Source organism: Euprymna scolopes, chromosome 3, assembly GCF_053919585.1.
Source record: "Euprymna scolopes isolate OS-2025 chromosome 3, ASM5391958v1, whole genome shotgun sequence".
Classification (NCBI taxonomy): Eukaryota; Metazoa; Mollusca; class Cephalopoda; order Sepiida; family Sepiolidae; genus Euprymna; species Euprymna scolopes.
The window spans coordinates 29,913,407-29,933,924 of record NC_136484.1 but is presented as its reverse complement, the minus strand read 5'-3'; the positions used below and the strand labels follow the sequence as shown (position 1 = coordinate 29,933,924).

The following is a 20,518-nucleotide window of genomic DNA, read 5'->3' as shown; positions in this document are numbered from 1 at the left end:
TGCTAATCGCCTGAGGCGTTTTTACTAGGAAATGCCGACGGGCCTGCTCAGGCATCTTTTGCAAGGTCGTAGTGCTCCTTCTCTAAGGCGCTAACTTTTCAATCCCGTTATTTTCTGACGTCAGTGTCACATTTATCGCGGTGAAATAAAATCAACAGAGCTTAGCTTAGGTCATTTCTAAAAATGACCTTTTTTCCAGTTGACTGCGGTATGTTCCTAGTTTTGTGTAGTTCTAGGAGGTTCACCTTCTCAGACTTTGCCTTTTGTCGGAAATGTATCCGTTTTCAGATAAATTCGACGAGAAATGAATGAATAGCCTGCACAAAATAAAAGGATAAAATAAAAAAAAAGGGGGGGGGGGTAAACGAATAAAATAGAAAGAGTTCTTGTTTTAAAATGAAAAGATTTTATTTACAAATAGGTTGCAATTTTTATTTTCAAAATCAAAAAACGCCAAGTAGCAAAAAATAGCGCGCGCGCACACACACACACACACACACACACACACACAAATCAGATTCATAAGTTGTAAACGTCGTTACAACGACTACCATTAAAATGAAAATTAAAAACGAGTACTTCCAAAAACACGCACACAATAAATTCAATGGAACGTACAAGGTTGAAAATAGACTGTACAGTCATTTGCCTTTGTTTTTTTTGTTTGTTTTTTTAACTGTTTTTTTGTTTGTTTTTGTAACTACCACCAATAGCAATGGCCAAGAACACATTGCCTGAAAGTACTTCTTTTAAACTCCTCGGCCTAACGTTTACAGGGAATATGAACTGGAATAGATACATAGATACATTGAGAGCATTGCCAAGACTGCTGAAAGGAAGGTTGGCTCCCTCTACCGTGCTAGAAAACTACTTACTCCTGACAGTATCCTATACCTCTATAAGGCAACCATTCGCCCATGTATGGAGTACTGTTGTCACATCTGGGCTGGTGCATCTGCTGCTTGTCTCTCGCTCCTGGAGTCCTGGACAGGGTTCAAAAAAGAGTCGCCAACCTGATAGGTCCTGAACTGTCATCTAGGCTTCAACCTCTGTCCCATCGACGAGATATTGCATCCCTCTGCCTGTTCTACAAATACTTTAATGGTGAATGCTCTGACGAACTGCAAACACTTGTACCTCCCCGACGTAACTACCCCCGACAAACCCGACAAGCTACTAAGTCTCATCCCTTTACAGTGGAGATCCCTAGGTGCAAGAAAGCCTTTTACTCCAATAGTTTCTTCCCCAGAACTGCGGGTCTTTGGAACTCCCTTCCGGGATTCTGCTTTCCCAACTGCAATGATATGCAGAAGTTCAAGTGTAATGTTAACAAACATCTTTCTACTCTTCTCCCTTCATAATGATCCCGCTAATTAATTCCCTAATAGTAGCCCCCCTGCTTCAAAGTGGCACTGTGCCTTGTTTGGGGTGAAAATTGAAAAAAAAAAAAAAAAAAAAAAAGTTTAAAGGCTTTGAAATTACTCCCAATTTCTTTCGCTTAAAATTCACGCATACCGTTGGCGCGTACATAAAAGTTTTAAGGAAGTGTTCGCCTCTTCGCGACCGGTGTTTTCTTCTTGCCGGGTTGTACTTCCAGAAGGAAAGGCTAAAGAATCCGTGTCCACGCCAGGCAATGAATCATTTCCACTCTCCTTGGTGGCAGGATTCGAAAAGGAAGATTTTCACGCTGGATTCCATGACGTCATTCAAAAGGAACTAGCCTTGCTTTTTTTTTTTTATTATTATTAAAAATTAAACGTAGTTTGCTATGAATATCAAAATATACGGAACTAAGTCCAATAAAGATACAAAATACAGAAAATAGAATATATGAACCAGAAAAAAATATAACAAATAAATACATAAGGATGCATAATTGTTGATACAAAAAAAAAAAAAAATTCCAACATTCTTTGAGAAGAGGTTAGCCCATAACAAATCGCCTGATGTGCTCTTACCGGGGAATGCCGATAAGGCTACCCAGTCATTTTTGTTTGTTTTTGCAGGTCAGAGTGCTCCCTCTCTGCGGCGCTGGCTCTTCAATCACATTTTCCCACCCTAGTGTCACAACTTCTCGCCAAGAGAGAGAGAGAGAGAGAGAGAGAGAGAGAGAGAGAGAGAGAGAGAGAGAGAGATCCACTCACAGCAAATTTTCTTTTAAATATTGTTTTTAGTACCAATATACTAACCCTTTCTCAAAGAGAGATGGAGTCGACAGATCGTTTTTTATGTGGTTTTAAGCAAAAACAACAGTACTTACTTGTCATGTCGAAAATAGTAATATATCCAAAGATTACGATAATTCATCGAGAAGAAAATTATTTATAGTTAAAAGTAATTTTTACGGAAAATTGAGGGAAATTGCATTTTACTTATATGTGAACATCTTGAAGATTGCGAATACAGGAGAATACTTATCTCCCTTTTCAACACTTTAATGGTTGACGTACTTTTCAACCCATAACAATAGACTTTTTTATTTTTACTAAAAACATAAAAGCAGTTATTCTATTCGATGAATTTTCGTATTTTTTGGATATATTACTATTTTCGACATGATAATTAAGTGCGTAATATTGTTTTTTGTTTAAAACGACATATTAAAAAAACAACAACAAAACAATCGATCCGTCGAGTCTATCTTAACATGCACCTTGCCATTTAACGAAAATATGTCACAAATTAGGAGGTAAAACTCTCTCTCTCTACATATACCAACAGTATTTGCTTTAAAATAATTTACGTCGATAATCGGCGATTATTAATCGCAATTTCTGACATTATCTTAACAAAATTATTAAATGATTCAATTTACTTCCCAAACGATGTGGTATTTATAAAATTTAATTTCAAAATCTTATATCAAAAAATATTTGGTAAAAAACAAAACAAAAAAAAACATTACCCCCCCCCCCCCAAAAAAAAAACAACGTTATACTTCGGCGAAAAAAGCGAATTAAAAAATGACAGTAAAAAAAAAAACTTCCGGGCAACGCCGGATGAGTACAGATAGTTATGAATGAGCTGTTGAGCTTTCCGGGAGATATTATCGGCTATAAAGTAGAACGCCTTCATAACTTGATAAATACTTTTTTCCCCTCTTACTTATTTTTACCCCTCACTTTTATTCTGTCTGTCTCTCTCTCTGTGTCTCTCTCTCTTTATATATAGTCATTCTTTTACTCTCAGCATGTTCTCCGTATATGTTCCGATCTGTAACTGATGCACTGCATGTTTGTGGTCACTCGGCATTGTCCGGATTTCGCTTGTTGGATTGAGTAACAATATAACTTCGGCATTTTCCGCGAAAGTTTTATTACGCTAACTCGGCTGCTCGGTTGAACGTCTCCTGTAACTTTGACGGCTTCCTGTTGCAGTGTATTGGAGTAATCCGTTGCTGCTGCTGTCGTCACTTTTTAACTCTTTCTTTTTTTAATTTCACATACATATACACAGTCACGCACACACACACATACAAAAGTCTATATTTATTTTATACTGTCGCTCAATCACTCACCTGGTTTTTTTTTTTTCGTGATCATCATACCTCTTTTAGTACCCCCACTGTTTATCTCTCTCTCTCTCTTTCGCCCGGTTCTGTTCTTCCACCTGAATACAAGGAAGAAGAATTGATTTCACTTTTTTAAATTCTCGAATTTGTAATCGACTGTAAAACCGAATAAATATTAAGTAAGCAAAGTTATTTTATTGTTGCTTGTAACATTCTTCACAGAATCCTCTTTACGGATCGCTACCCGCAGTGTTTTATTGCCTTGAACCACCGTGGTAAGTATATTTACTATAATGTTTATTACTTCTATTTTTTTTTTTTTAAAGCTTTCGAAAAGTGTAAAGTTGATTTAACTTTTAAAACATAAAATGTCAATGACCTTTATTTTGGTGCTAATGCACTTACTGATCCGCGCTATTTTTTAAATCGTATTTCCACGTTTAATTAAAGTTTTATGGTATGTTTTTTATAGATACAAAACACCTTCCCCTCCCCATGTTAAGAATGGCTTTTTAAATAATAACGTTATTTCAGCATGTATCAATAAGTGCATTGAGTACCTTTTATTTTAAAGAAAAAATTTTTTTTTTATTTTTTTAAGAAAATGTAAACTCGTGCTTCGGAATGTTTGTAGTAGTGCTTCTACAGAAATTGAACTCAATCGAACCCAACTTTCGCTAAACTAAATCTAAAACTTCGGTTAAGGTTTGTGGCTACTTCTACAGAATTTAAACCGAAGGTTTGGTTTGGGAAAAGTGTTTCGGTTTAAATTCTGTAGAAGCACGTTTGTATGCGGAGTGAATCTTAACAAAGTAACTTAAAATTTTTTTTTTTTTTTAAAGTTTTTATAAAAATTTGCATATTTCATTAATTGGTCAATTTTTACGACGTGCTCCAGCGTATTATAAACACCCCAACCTCCCCGTCTTTAGAACGGCTTTCGCAATACCCTCCCTGTGTTAAGAACGGCTTTCAAGGTTCGGAGTGTTTATTCCGAAAGTCGTTCTTAACATGGGGAGGTTGGGGTGCTTATAATACGCTGGGGCACATCGTAAAAACTCACCCATTAATTTTCCTGAAGTAAAAACCATATAGTTTTTAAACTTTTAAAACTATACATTATAAAAAAGAAAACTGTTCGAATGATTGAAAATGAAAACAAAATAACAATGTAAATATATTGATAAGAAAAAAACAAAAACAAACGAAGTTTCCGTTTCAGGAACCCGAGTTTAATTTTATGTCGTAATCATTCAACTCGTTAGCGGTTTTATTTAGCGATTAGGGATAACCATACGACATATCTAATTACCAAAGCGATTTTTTTTTTTTTTTTAAAATTTTTTATTAAAACTAAACCTGTTTAGTTTTAATGAACCAATTTTTTTTTTTTAAAGCCAACACTTTAGTTATTTTGAGAACGTGCAACTGCACCCGAAAAGATTGATTAGGAAACTCCAAATCCTTTTATGACGCGAAAAAAAAAAGGCTTTTTATCGGCTTAAATGATAAACTAATGTTAAATATTAGTATTTAATATAATGAGATATCAATCTACACAATTTGCCATCGATTCTGAAATAAAATGAAATCCTGACATTGTGATCATTTTTGCAGGTGTTATGTGCCAAATATTGAAATAAGAATGTTTAAATTTAATTATTGTAATTTAAGTCTTTAATTTTAAAGTCGATTTTATTTATAAAATATCTTTTTAGAAATCAATCTCAAAAACAATCTGGACAATAAATTTCTTTTGTTATGGCTAAGTTTTTGTCAAGGGTAGAAATTATAATAGATAAGTATTCATCCATGATGACATTTTACCGATTTCCTGGTTTACAGGTATTCTTGCTAAATTTCTTCGAAAGAATTGACGTAAACAATACTTCAACTAAATACGTATATTTCATGCAATAATGACTTTTGTTTCTTCTGACTTTTCCTAAACTAAACATAAAACATCGGTTAGAGTTAGTTTAACATTCTGTAAAAGTACCTTCCGTTTTTTTGTTTTTTTTTGTACTTCTGCAGAGAAGGTACCGTGTTAAAATAACGTTTCATTCCATTCTTAACATGGAGAAGGGAGGGTGTTTTGTAACTATTCTGTACTCTCACTTCATAATTTAATAAACAAAATACCGTAAAATTTGGAAATGTTATTTAAAAAAAGCACGGTACATTTTTTTTTTCTGCATAAGTAACAACTTTTCTTTTAAGATTAAAAGAAAAGTGCGTTATTTAATTGTAGAATTAAAAAAAATACAAACGGCTAACTAATTTGAGTCCAGGAATATACGTTATCGCGCCATCGGTTATTGTAAAGATTGGGTACTGAAATGAAGTTCCGGTTGCTGCTTCGCAGACGGGAAGACGGTGTTAATTGGGGAAGTGTCCCCTAATTCATATATGGAAATGAAGCGTTTCTAATTAAAATTTTGAACAAATTCACCCTATGTTAATTAAGCACAGCTTTCTAAATAATGTTAGTATTTCAGCACAACACGCGTACCGCACGGTTTATTTATTTTTGGCAATTGTATATTTTAACATCCCCAAACAAATTTTCATTTTAGATTTGTCTGCGAAATGAAGAGTTAAACCCACCTCATGTTAAGAAAGACTTTGTAAATTTATTGAGAGATCTTGCAACGCATAAGTGTCTTTTTTTATGCAAATATTCAAATGAATCGGAAATGTAGTTTTTCATTTTTCAAATACTCATTGTTTTTTTTTTGTTTTGTCACAAAAGCAGTTAATGATTTCTATCAAAATAGCGTCATGTTATCTGATCTTCCCCGCCTTAACATTGTTTTCTTGTCTACGAAACAATTTTGATACTTAAATCTTTATTTCCTCAAATTAACTTTAGTTTTATTTACACAATGTAATCCTTCAGCTTTAAAAAGTAAATTATTTTTAAAGCTCAATGAAAAAAGTTCTCATGGACCTTTTATCTCTGTTTATAGCCTCGTTTTCGTGTTGACGGTGTAATGTATTAAAACCACGAACCGGAACTGACAAATGAAACGAAATACAATAGTTAAAAAAAAAAAAAATCAGTTATTGCGCTTTTTTTTTTTTTCTAGTTTTTAATAATTTCACATGTAATTAACAACCTATTTCATGTGTAATTAAAAAACTATTTTCATTTCCATTTGTGCTTTATTTCTTCAATTTTGTCTTATTTCACAATTTTGAATAAAGAAATATATAAAATAATTTTTGGTGCTTCTACACTTTATTGCCGAAATTGGAGACTCCATTTTTTTTTTTTTTTCACGCACTTGCTATACAAATCTAGGGGAGACATCATTATATGGCCGAACAATTGCTTCCGGAAAGGGAAAGAATAAATTTACCAAAATTAACATGTATTACTTCCAGAAACTTGGTAAACCGATATTACTGGAGAAAATGAATCTTGACAATTCAAAAAAATGTTTAAAATTATTTATTTGTTCGAAAAACACACACACACACACATAAAAAAAAAACTAATAAATGTTTTTGTTTTTCATATGGCGCTTCTTCCCCAGTTTAAACTATTATGAATGTCATAGTCATTTCAATTTTGTTTTTAATGAAAAAAAAAAAAAATGTTCCATGAAAAACTTTCCCGCTTTCATTAATTAAATCGAAACATTTCCAATTAAACAATTAAGGATATGTTCTTTTTTCACTTTCTTTATTTACTTTTAAAGCAATATTGGACTTCTATAAAATAGTTTTTTTTGTTTTTTCCCCCGAACAAATAAATAATTTTAAACATTTTTTTTTTTTTTTGAATTGTCAAGATTCATTTTCTCCAGTAATATCGGTTTACCAAGTTTCTGGAAATAAATGATAATTTTAGTTTAATTTAACCTTTCTGGAAGTAATAAATTAATTTTGGTAAATTTATTCTTCCCCTTTCGGGAAGCAATCGTTCGGCCATATAATGATGTCTCCCCTAGATTTGTAAAGCAAGTGCGTGAAAAAAAAATGGTGTCTCCAATTTCGGCAATAAAGTGTACAAGCACCTAATTTTTATATCGTAAACTGCTTGAAGTTTCCGGGGATGACTCCATATACTGCCCTCGTACATTCAATTTTTGCGCCGGTAGATTTTGCCCCCCCCCCTCCTGCCTTTTAGGTGATTAAGTGTGAACGCTCTAAATCAATTTTAGAATCTAAAGTGGGTATGTACACACATACCGTAAAAATAATCCTAGATTTCCGGCTCATGCTAATCTTTTTTTAGGGCAATTCCAATTCACTAAATTTGTTTCATACTAAAATCCGGGTACCTAGCTAGTATTAAAGTTTGTAAGCAAGGGAATAACGCTTCATCTGTGTGCTCTTAAACCAAGTAAAAACGCCAATTGTAGAAAATAAGTGGAGTAAAATTGTGGTCCGTGTCGTGGCATTCATAGTTAGTTTTAGTTATGTTTTCAGCGAATTATAGTCTTAAAATTATATCGCTACAAAGTAAAAAAAAAAATCATGAACAATCTAACATTAGTACATTTGTAAATTAACACCCTCCGTTATACCTTTTTCTCCTAAATAAATAGATTTTTCTTTTTTTTTTTTTTTTACAGGTTAAGACTCTAAAAAAAAAAAACAAACTCGGGAACGAACAAACAATTCGGGTTGGCAGATTAGTTTCTAATATAACTTTAACTGGCCATTGTGGCCTACGGCAGTTAACCGTTTTGTTTTTCTGTGGCGAAGTTATGGAAGATGAATTCTGTGCGTATTTATTTGCAATGGGGGATGCAGAGCTAGGAAGTTTTTATGTTTAAACTTTTACTAAGTAATACTTAGCAACCTCCTTACTCTTAAAACCAACTCTAAGTTCAAGTGGCAAGCATCCTCAACCTAAAATCTTTTTTATTTTTATTTTTTTTATTTTTACAAAAAGGGGAGGTACTGCATTAGATTCTTTATTTTAGTTTAGTCTGAAATCGCTTAACGCTTAAAGATTTCCTTTTTAAAATTCACCTTAAAACCACTAAGGTTTTTTTAGTGCATTTCTGGACACGAAGAATTCAATTTAAACCATTTTTTTTTTTTTAATTTTTATTTTTTTTATTTTTTTATAACCTTCTTTGGGAATTAAACGTACAAGCACATCTTAAGAAATATACACAATGCCCCCCCCCCCTTTATTTTAAACCCTGCCTTTCGTTTTGGTTTGAATGACAACCTTTTCGAGTTTTAAAATGACTAAATTTTAAAATCATCTCTTTTAATAGTTATTTTCCTGAGATTAAAATTAAATTTTCTGTACTGTTACTTCTTTCCAGGTTTGACTGTGTTGCCCTTAAATACGTTTTTTTGCTCTTGTTCTTTAATAATGTCACTGAAATGATGATCGTCTATTGTCAATGAAGACCGCAAACACCACTAGTTTGTTGATCAGGGTAAGTGGTTCTTCAGATGTCTTATCAGGCTAATGCGGGGTTGAAAATGAATAATAATAATAAAAAATGTCGTTCTATTTACATTAATAGGTTGGTTCGATATTCAAAGTTTAAGATTTATTACTATCAACTAGAATCTTTCACGTCTTCACTCATCGTTGACACCAAAATCAAGAGTCCAAACCATTATTGCAATAACCTTTTTTCCCTGTTGATTTCGGAATAATGCATTCCTGAGTCTTTCTGGGGACCCCCCCCCCCGACTTTGCCTTCTCTTAAGAAGTTAGTTTATTGCTAGAGGCATCTCTGATGGAGAATGGCGACGAGCAGCACTCTGATCCTTCAAAAATGTCTGTGAAGAAGCTCAGCTTCACAGACATTTTTGTAGGATCAGATTGCTGCTGCTCCTTTTCTGGAAGTTGACTTTTCGATCATTTGTCGCGATGGGAGAGAAATAAACCCCTTCATGATAGTTGCCAACTATTTCAAAACGTGTGTAACTACTGCGATGGCATGATATATGCTATTGTTGTTTGACTTCAGTTTCATCAAGTGTTCATTTTATGAACCCCCCCCCCCCCCGCTGATTTTAACAATCAGCACATGTTTATCTTGCATAAAATCCAAACAAAACTTCATTTCAATGATAGGAAGTGTAGAATTAAGTCTTGTATATGTGTTCATTCTTAATTGTCACTATTTTGGATCGAAAGGACAGCTAAATTGTAAAGTCATCTTTGGTTGAAAATATTAAAACGCATAAGAGACAATGGATTTCAATATTTATGAATAATTGGTTTATACGGATTTTCTCTATTTTGATTGTTATTTAAACAACGGGTGCTTGGTAAGATAGTCGATAAATCATTTTTATTTTAATTTTTTATAGTGTCGCTTTAAGCAATGTTACGTACTTAATTGTCATGTCGAAAATACTATTTAAGTAATGAAACCAAAAGTTTATTGAGCAGAACAACTGCTATTGTGATTTTATTAAAAAAAAAAAAAAAAGAAAAAGTCTATTGCTATAGGCAACAAAGATTGCTGCCATGAACAAGTAATCTAAAATATTAATTCCGAGTTATGTCCTTTCTGTATGTAGACTCTTACTGTCTACTTTATAACGTCTAAGAAAAATGCAATTTTACCCAATTTTCCATAAAACAATTACTTTTAACTTTAAATAACTCTCTACTCGAGTTTTCGTAATTTTTGGATATATTGCTATTTTGAGCATGCTAATTAAGTAAGTGATATTATTTTTGCTTAAAACGACTTATTAAAAAATCGATCTGTTGATTCTATCTTAACAAGCAACGGTTTGGCCGATGTAACTCCTGAGTTTCTTCACTTCAAGTACATCTTTATGGACTTGTCTATTTAATTTATGACGATAGATTGTTCTCATTCCATTAGCTATGACTATATAGAAGTATGATTTATGTCGGTCGTAATTGAACCCTCAGAAACTCTCATTGTAAGAGTAGTGGTTGATAGACAGAAACCAGATCACAGTATTAATGCTTGAGTCCCTTAGAGGTCCATCCTGGACCCAACTCTCTTTCTGATCTACATCAATGATCTCCCAAATCACATCCTAAGATCATTCATAGACATTTATGCTGACAACTATTATCTATGGCAACACATCAAAGGCCATCAATGACAAAGTTCTCTCTGATTCTCTCTTCTCTGATCTTGAGCATGTGGTACAATGGAGAATGTGGTGGCAGGTTAATTTTAATGCATCTAAAACCAATCTTCTATCTTTACATCATCAATGCTCTGATCCCTGTCTGGTATCAACTGAAATGAATGGTTCTCGTCTTTGGGAGGCTAACATGTTTTGATAAGCTTCTGGGTCTGACCTTTACTCCTGATCTGAAATGGAACATGTACATCAAATCTGTTGCTAAGGTCGCTGGAAAAATGGCGGGATCATTCTACCGCTCCAGTAGATATCTTATTGCTGATGCAATTCTCTGCCTGTATAAGAGCCAAGTACGTCCAAGAATAGAGTACTGTTGCAACATCTGGTCAGCAGCTGTTAGAAAGGACTTATCCTGCCTTAACAGAGTTCAAAACAGATTTTGTAGCCTAGTGGGGGAGTGCCCTTTTCTCTTCCCTACAACCTCTTTCCCACAGAAGAGATGTTGCGAGCCTGTCTCTTTATCGTTATTTTCATCGCAAGTGCTCATCTGAGTTCTACCCCTTTCCAAACTTCCATGAAAAACACTTGTCTAGCTGAAACCACTATCAATAATTTTCCCCACTCTTTATCTGTATCTAAACGTAGATTCCATGAACAAAGCTTCTTTCCTAGAAGTGCATGCCTGTGGAACTCCATTTCGTTTAGCAAGGAACCCTCGAGGGTGGAGATCAAAACAACAATAGCATGGGTGCCCCTTGCCCGAGTGTGTGTAGGTGGTGTAGTAAGGAACCCCTGGAGGGAGTGGGAAGTGGTAGTAGCGAGGTAAAGAATCAAAACAGTAAGCAGAGTTGTTATAAAAAAAAGTGGTTGCAGGCAGGTAGGCTCGAACCCGCAATGTGAAGGATAAAAAAGGTTTAAAAAGAAAAAAAAAAAAAATGACGTTTTTAGCTAATGTCTCCATTGTCCGACCAGAAGTTCCGAACGTTGAAATTAAGCATAGTCAATCCAACCGATACGATGACTTGTGAAAATGTTGACGCAAAAACCAACTCCTCGTATAAAACTGCCCAGTTGAGAGTGAAGGAATTAATATTTTAGGCCAATTTTTCGATATCGAAGGATCGAGCTTGAAAACGATACCGGTCTTTTGGAAGACATACACACACATGCACATTTTGCATTTTATATATTAGACTAGCCTGGGTGCCTAGAGTTGCCCGGATGTTTGGAGGTGTGTTGAGCAAAAAAAAAAAAGTGGTGGTGGCAGGCAGGCTTGAACCCGTATCGCGAAGGAGGAAAAGAACGTGACCCCCCCCCAAAAAAAAACTTGACGTCTTTGCTGTTGCGTCCATTGCTAAACCGGAAGTAGCAAAGGTTTAAATTAAGGCTAGTCAATAAAAAAAATGACCCCTCCTTATAGGAAAGTGTCCAGATGAGTGAAGGAATTAATATTTTTAGCCAATTTTTCGATATTTGTCGTCCCAAAGATCAAGCTTCAAAACGAGACCAATCTCGTGAAAATCTGTCACCTCTGTCGAAAGTGTTAGGCAGACATACAAACATACATACATTTAAACAAATAGGTGAGATTTATATAATAGACTAGCAGGGCTACCCGGCGTTGCTCGGGACCGTATAAACAATGAAAAAACAAAAGCAGATATTGAACATATGTTTTATTCTTAGGGGAGAGGTATCTTTCATCTCAAGTTTTAACGTTACAAACAAACATTTGTCTTTTATATATATAGATAATGACAGGTTTTTTGGGGCCCCCCCCTCGAAGATAACTGATCAGTTGACCAACTTCTAGTGGTCTGTTTGACGTGAAATTTCGATATTTGTCATCCGGGCGATGGGGCTTCGATATGATACCAAATTTGTCAAGTTTGGTTCCGTCTTTCAAAAGTTTTAGCGTTACAAACAAACATAATACATACACACAGACGTTTGGCTTTTATATATATAGAAGATATATATATATATAAGATGGGTGTGTAAAACTTTAAATGTTTTGGGGGTGGGGGGAGTAGTATTTTTATTATGAAATTAGCAAGCACTTGCTGATAAAAAACATGGTTCCACGTCTCCATATTAAATGGAAGGGAGTTTTCACTTTACGTTAAATTTATATAGTAAAGGGACCGAATCTTCCCTACACTATAAAATCTCTTTAAATAAATAAAATAAAATAAAAACAATCTCCCCCCCCCCCCGATATTTTTCAGGTTAATATAATCGAAAAAAACTAAAATATAGATTTAGGGGATAAATTGCTTTTTTTTTTTTTTTTTTTTTTTTTTAATGGAATTAAGTATATTTTAAAGAGTAAGCATCTTAAAGATTAAAGAAAGTACACGATGCGTCTTTATTTTACACACATTTCGACACAAATATAATCCAACCATCCTCATATTAATCTTAAAGGAGAAGAGACTTCCTGTTCTCCGAAAAGTACATTACGTAATACATTTAATTCATGTACTAATGTATATGTGTCTTTTTCGAAATGAAGTTCAGGATTTTTATCGTGCGGGTTCGCTATGAAGATTCCCTTATTCTAAATTCGACCCTCACTTCCAAAAAGCCCTTTTTGGTTATTATTTTTCTTTTTTAAGGTACATGCATTTTATTCTAGGTACGGGCAAAAATGGTTGAAAAATATAGGAGGACATAGTTTTGAAAGCCGGTTTATGATAATTCTTTTGTAGGTTTTCGACTACTTTTTGATTGTATTCAAAAAATTAAAGACTAAAGTTAGTTCCCAAAAGAAAAAAAAAAAGAAAAAAAAAAAAAAAAAACTTGTACACGTGAAAGAAAAAAGTTATAATGAAAAATGATTTCACAGCTGACAATTTCAACTAAATTTTTAAGTTAAATAAATTCATTTTAACAATCCTTTGAAAGATAAATATTAGTTTTCCGTGTCTATTTCAAAGATAATTAGTAAAGTCCTAAGATATTGAATTAAATAATAAAGAAAACACCTTGTTTGTACAAAAAAGAAGCTAAATTAACCCCCAAAAGCGAGATTTTACCCTTCGCAGAATCGCAACAAATGGAAGTTTTGTAAACATGTATTATACAGAAGCCCAAAATCTCAGACAATCGAAAGGCTGTCTGAAAATGACGTGAAGTAGTTAAAAGGAGGTAGGGAATGATTTTTTTTTTTTTGCAACCCTGCATCCGTATATTCTTATCGTGAACGTCTGTGTCATTTCTACCATTTTTTAATTTAATTATTTTTCTATGTTCATGCTTCTAAATTTAAACCTTTGTTTTTTTTTTTTTTTTTTTTTTTTTTTAAGATTATATAAAAATTGTTATGCTGAAAGTTTCACATTCATTCAAGCAAGGAATATATTATAATCTTACATATAAAAATTATGCGAAACATGTAATTAAAAAAAAGTGCACAAATATTTTTTGTAATGTTTTCTTTTTTGTTTGTTAAAATATTAAATAAGCAATGCTTAATTCAATGATGATATTGGTAGTTCGAGAAATCAATTTTTCTTAGAGTTATATCGAATTTATTAATACGGATTTTAGGGGCTTTTTTTTCGTAAAAATTACATATTTTTTAATTTACGGTGTTTTATTTTCATTGAAAAAAATAAATTCGTACATTTATTTATTTTTTGTTTTTTATTTTTTAACTACTGAAAACCATAACTTTAAAGGTATTTTTTGTTTAAACAAAATAATTCATTTCCACTAAGATTTGAAATAACAATAATGGGTTCATGATATTTCGTGATCATTATTTGATAAATACTGAATATTTCATTAAAATTGGTTTATTTCTTGAATTTTGAAGTAAAGAAAGGGGCCAAAATATTTACACATTTTGAGCATCGGCATTTATTTTGCGCGTACCGAATTTATTATATATTTGATTTATAAACATTTAAAAAAAAAATAAAACATCGTAAATAATTCATCTTTATCTCAATCTGTTTACATTTGTAAACATTTCCCCCCCCCCCCCAGTGCATTTTTAGAATTTAAAGCTACGTTCTCGCAATATAAGGCACGGTAAAAAAAAAAAATACTCAACGAAACTAACTCGTTTTTACCTGCGCGCGAACAATGTGGAGGAGGGGGGGGGGCGCCTACTTCCATGTTTACTTTCTGTTTCTATGAATGGAAATTTTATTTTCGCCTACTGTCTCGTTGGGTTTTTTTTTTTTTTTTTTTTTTTTTTTGTAATGCAAAAAACGAACACGTTGTTGCCAATGTCGACATTTAGGCAAACGTGTTTTCTTAATTTCTTAGCTGTACAGGATCATTTAAACGCAAACGAACCAGCATGTTTTCAGCGTGAACCACTGAATGAATGAATGGCGCAAATTCACCATTTCGGAAATCTATGAATCGAATCTCTTCTCTCCTTTCTGATTGGTCTCCTTCTCCATACACTCCCACTTCAAGAAACATCTTTGCTTTTCTCCATTTTTATTTTACACATCTCATTTATTTACATTTTTTTTTCTTCTTTTAACCGTTTAGATTCTTGCATTTCACGCAGACGGTTGATTTTTTTTTTTTTTTTTTTTTTATATGCAGCAATTTACCAAAAAATACAATGTAGCAATATAAATAAATTTTTTTCCTGTTTTATGAACTTGAGTTTATTTTTGTAATCGCTTTCTTTTCGATTGTTTGTTGTACTTAGAAAATTTTACCAAGCAATATAAACAGCCATGGGGGTTAATCTATGTAAGCACCTTAATTGACTAATAAATTAGCGTAAAACCTGAATGTGCAAAAGAAAAAAAAAAAGAAGGTAAACGTTATTAATGGCAGGATAAATTATTTAAAAGGAAATATCAAACAATTTACCTACTATGTGTGACCTATAAGAATAAGTAAGCTATAAAGATTTTTAAGTTACTGTTTAAAAAATAAAAAAATTACTTATCAGTTCCAAGAAGTAAACAAGTGACTAAAAATGGCTACTTTGCTGAACACCGATATTTACAGTAACTTAAAAATGCTTACTAACAAATATATAGTGGTATATTTTTGTTAGCCTGGGAGAATGAACTAGTATATATTACATTGATCACCAAAGGAAATGAGCGAGAAAATGGTATGATGATCCCCCTCCACACACACACACACACACACACACACACAAACAACAACAAAAAACCTTACTGCCTGGGAGGGGGAGTATCATTACAACGGAACAAATGCTATACTACTTCTCTCTAAAAATAAAAAAGTTAACTCTGAGAATATGGTGTCATGAGAAACGAACATCTGATTGACAAAGTTCTTGCAGTTTTTAACTTTTAAATTCAGATTAACATATCTTGACTCAAACAAAACTTTATTGATCAAAATAAGATATATCAGAATCAACACATTTCTGCCAATGCAAAACTAGTGTATTTATGCCAGTAATGTAAAAAAAATCTTGCGTTCTGGTTGCAATGAAGTCGATGAAGATGTTTTTTTATATCACTTAGGTTTTTGAAGCATTTATCACGCAGAACACTGTGGATCCAGATTACCAATTTGTGGAAATAGACAATGAGAAGTCCTCAGGTAGTGGTTGAGGGCTTTTTTGAAAAAAAAAACGATGAGTCTAAAATAGAAAAAATTAAGATATTTTAAAAATGTCAAATTTTGGGGGGTTTAGGATCCAAAAGCCTAAATTCAGGATTTTGCTAAAGGACAAATTAAATATTTGTACATATCTTAGTGAAAAATGATCCAGGACTTGTTGTAAGCCTAATAATATGAATGCAGAAATAGTATATATATGAGAACATATCAATCACTACATCTTCAACAAGACAAACATAAAATTTCTTTGGTAAGTTGAAAAGCCTTGCATGAAATCTAATAGCGTTATCATTTGCACCACATTCAATGCAGTACTTATTAGGATACCATTGATTGGCCTGCTTCACAACACCAGGATCAAAACGTTCAAGCAATGTACACATAACATTAGTTAACTGTTCAATTGATGTGTTTCTTGAAAGGTGATAGCAAATAATTACGGATGTTTTATAGTTGGACTCCAAACATTTCTTTGACAAGTTTCCTAATCCGCAACTATCATTCATAGCTATCAACTCCTCGGAATGTTGAATTATTCCATGACAAGTATGATTTAGCTTCATCCATTTTAAAATGATCACGAATATTCTTGATTGTACTTTGGCAAAGAATTTTCATCTTATCAAAGTTAACTTGTCTTGATGAAGATACAACACTAAAGATTGTTGACAACTGGCGGCGATGCAAAAGCAAGAAATTCTCCTTGTTTCACAGGAGTCAATTCTTGTATGCAATCAATGACCTCAGACGAAAAATGACTTCTTTGAAGGTCATTTGTTGATGTCCTACTTTTTTCCACCAGCAGTATCACATCCATCCAGATAGACCAGTTTCTTTGAATTTTGTTAAGTACTCTTTCCCTGGAGACACGAACTGGGTCACCTAATGCCCCATACCTCTCAATCCATTATTGGTAGTCCATGTGACAATGATACATAACCTTGAGGAACCATGTAGTGCCATTGATGTAGGCATGGGTTATGGTGATATTTTTCTGGTCTGATACAGAAATTGGTTTTGTTGTAACAAAACTTGACTGTTCTTAAAGTCGCCACTTTTTGTAGGAACACCATCATCAACTACACTTTCCCACAACTTCAGAATATCCTCAGCACATCTGATGATTTGGAATTCCTCAGAAGTGAATTCAGGATTTGTTCAGTCTGTTTGCTTGCTAATACAAAATATACAATCTGCACCATCTCATCCCGACACATGCTTCTTAAATCTTTCATGGTGTCATGAATTTTTATCTTTACATGCGTTATTGGCAACTTGTGCACATACAGGCCCTCTGCACAACTCTTATCAGTTGTGGGGATGACAGTATTGAGGTCTTTATCTGTCTCTTTCATCATTTGAGGATCCAGGTCACTAAAAAGCTTTCTTTTCTTTGTTGTTATAACATCTACACTCTCAGCAGCAGCAGCATCCAGCAACTTTACTTCTGTAGCAGCTGAATTGCCTTCCTTCTTGTGTTGACTCTTAAAACGAGTGAATTTAATCTATGATGATTTGAAGAATTCAAACCAATCAGCAGAATCTTGGATTCCGTTGAATTCTTTTCCACATTTACTGATACAAGCAACATAACCAGGCGATTTGGTTGGTGGAAACTGCGACCTGTAATCAATGATTACTTGGAAGATTCGTTTCTGTGTAATGGACATGTTGCTGATTTCTCCCATCTTATGTAAATATATATATATATATATATATATATATATATATATATATATATATAAATCAAATGCAAATGTTGATGTTATAAAACAATTACTGCAACAAAAAGAAACATTGAAGAAAGGTTAAATGATATGAAGGAAAGTTTAAACAAAAGAAACCTAAGGAAATCCCAAACGGACGGAGGGAACTTCTCAATGGGGAATTATCAATTTACTGAAAATGAGTATGTATGCTACAGTTTATGAACAGTAAAAAATAAATTAACAAGATAGCATGCATTCAACGTCCATTTGCTACAAATATTTTCTGTTTGAAGACACATAATTTCAAAAAGAATTGAGGAAATCTTTTAATGTGTTCAAATTTTTCTTGTAACCATGAAATATTTCGGGGTAAATTATTCTGAAAACTACTAAGCCTCACATAAGTCTGTTTATTACATCAGATAGCCCATAAACCAAGGATTTCCAAAAGTATGTGAGTTTTAGCTCTTTTGAAGATATTTTGCAATTTATGCAAAAGAAAAAAAAAAATCTGATTTTGGTTAAAAAAAAAAAAAAAAATGTACAATTTTTTTTTTTCTTTTTCTTTTTTTCTTTTTTACAAAGATTAAAATTATACTAATGTTTTTTCTGGAAATATTCATTTATTATCAATTTTGTGAGTTAATTTTCAACATTAGCAAACCTAACAAAACAAGTAAGGAATGTGTTATGGATTTTTTTCTATTTTTGAGATTTTTGAGGTTAGTACAATTTTGCTTATGAAAAACAGATTCCAACCAAGGTTGCTGACTGCAGATTGATTCCTGTAACTTCAAAATCTTATAAAGTCATTAAAAATGATGCAATTGACTTTTTTTTTTTGTTTTGTCAGACATTTATTTTACTTTTTATTAAATTAAGAAAGTTAAACGAAAACATCAATTTTTGCCTCTTTCCACCACTGGGCCCACTGTGCAGAAAGTTTGAAAAATAGTAGTTGGTAAATGAGAGGTCTGGAGAATATAGCAGATGAGGCAGTTTCGTAGTCCAATTTGTTCAACTTCTGCGGGGTCGAATTAGCAACATGCGGTTGGGCATTGTCGTGGAGGAGAATTGGGCCTTTTCTGTTAACTAATGCTAGTTATTGTTGTCGAAGTTTCTGATGCATTTCATCCATTTGTTTGACAGAACTTTTCTGCCGTAATGGTTTCGCATGCATTCAAAAAATTTTAATGGATGTGACGTGTCCCAGACTACCAAAAAGTCAACATGGCCTTCTTTTGGTGCAACTCTGGCTTCGAGAAATGTTGTGGAGCTTTGTCAGCATCTAACCACTGAGCTGAGCATTGGTTGTCATGAAGAACTCGCTTTTTATTACAAGTCACAACTCTGTAAAGAAATGGGCCCTTCTGGATGAATAAAAGAAAGGAAGATGACACTTCATAACAATGTGTTTTTTTTTTTTTTACTGTTGTTCAGTTCGTGAGACACCAATTTATCAAGTTTTTTTGTCTTTCCAATCTTTCTCAAGTGGTTGGAAACTGTTGTATGTTACGTTTGTTTGAGAATTTGCTTCTGAATTAATCGTGTGTGGATTGACTTTGACTAAGGCTCTTAATCCTTGTCAACATACAATGGCCAACCACTATGCTCATCATCAAGATTCGTTGCAACCACAGAATTTCTTAAACTGCCATTGTGCTGCCAAATGCTTCGTTGATATCATGAGCTGTTTCATCAGTTTTTCTGCCTAGCTTAAATTGATATAATAAAATCGTACAAATTTTTTTTCCATCTTGTATTTAACATTTTGAAAAGAAGGCATAAATGTTTTAAAATGATTGTAATTTAAACGATTAGAGCGAAAAACACTCTTTCAAGTTATGTATAAAATAAAAGTATTTCAAATTATGTATAAAATAAAGGTATTAACGAAAACTCATTTGTATTTAAAATTTGCAAGAACTTTCGCATCAACCTAATACTATACAAGAGTTAATGCCTGGGAGGAATGTATCACAACGCATCAAACTATACATTAACGCCACCCCAAGGAGGAGGTAAAACCTTGGAGGATTTCTCTTCCTCGAAAAAGGATGTGGTAATGCTTAAAAAGATATCATGATGGACAAACTAACATATACTACACTGCTTCCAAATGAGGGGATATTATCTATAAGAAAGATGTTCTCATAATAACAAAACACCCTACATTATCCTCTCTCTCAAAGGAGAAGGTAATATCTAGGATGATCATCCCCACCCATTTAAAAGGGTGAACTATTTTATTTCCTGGGTGGATGGTCTTGACAAAAGATGCAATAATAGAATTCTGATGAATTTTTTTTTTTTTTTCATAAATACATTTTGTGGTTCCTTGGCTTTTTGATTAAGATCAAAGTATAGTAGTCTCACTGATCTGGTGATTGGCTCAAAACATGTTACTTCTTCTTGCTATAGAACACTCACCAAAACCCATGTCATAAAATGGTATGGTCAAGTAAATTCACTTGTTTTCAACTATAAGAAATTTTTATTCGAGTCTGCTTCTAAATTTTTTTGTATAAAAATATTTTCATTTTAACGACATTACCTTCACTTTTTCTTTGAAATTTATTATGAGCATAATTGTTTTCATATTAACTTTAAAAAAAAAAAAAAGTCCTAACATTTTTCTCTCTGCACAAGCTAGTGAGTATGT

The 20,518-nt window shown here is 33.1% G+C and overlaps 1 protein-coding gene across 2 annotated transcripts in view; it reads left to right on the top strand.

Annotated features, from left to right (window-relative positions):
• The first annotated feature begins 3,204 nt into the window (after positions 1–3,204).
• LOC145254471 (neurocalcin homolog) overlaps positions 3,205–20,518 on the top strand; it is a 537,803-nt gene continuing 520,489 nt past the window's right edge. The window contains exon 1 of one of the 2 annotated variants that reach the window (XM_080113027.1): positions 3,205–3,786. The gene's annotated coding sequence lies outside the window, so the exon portion shown is untranslated. The remainder of the gene's footprint in view (positions 3,787–20,518) is intronic. The other variant, XM_080113029.1, reaches the window with a different exon arrangement.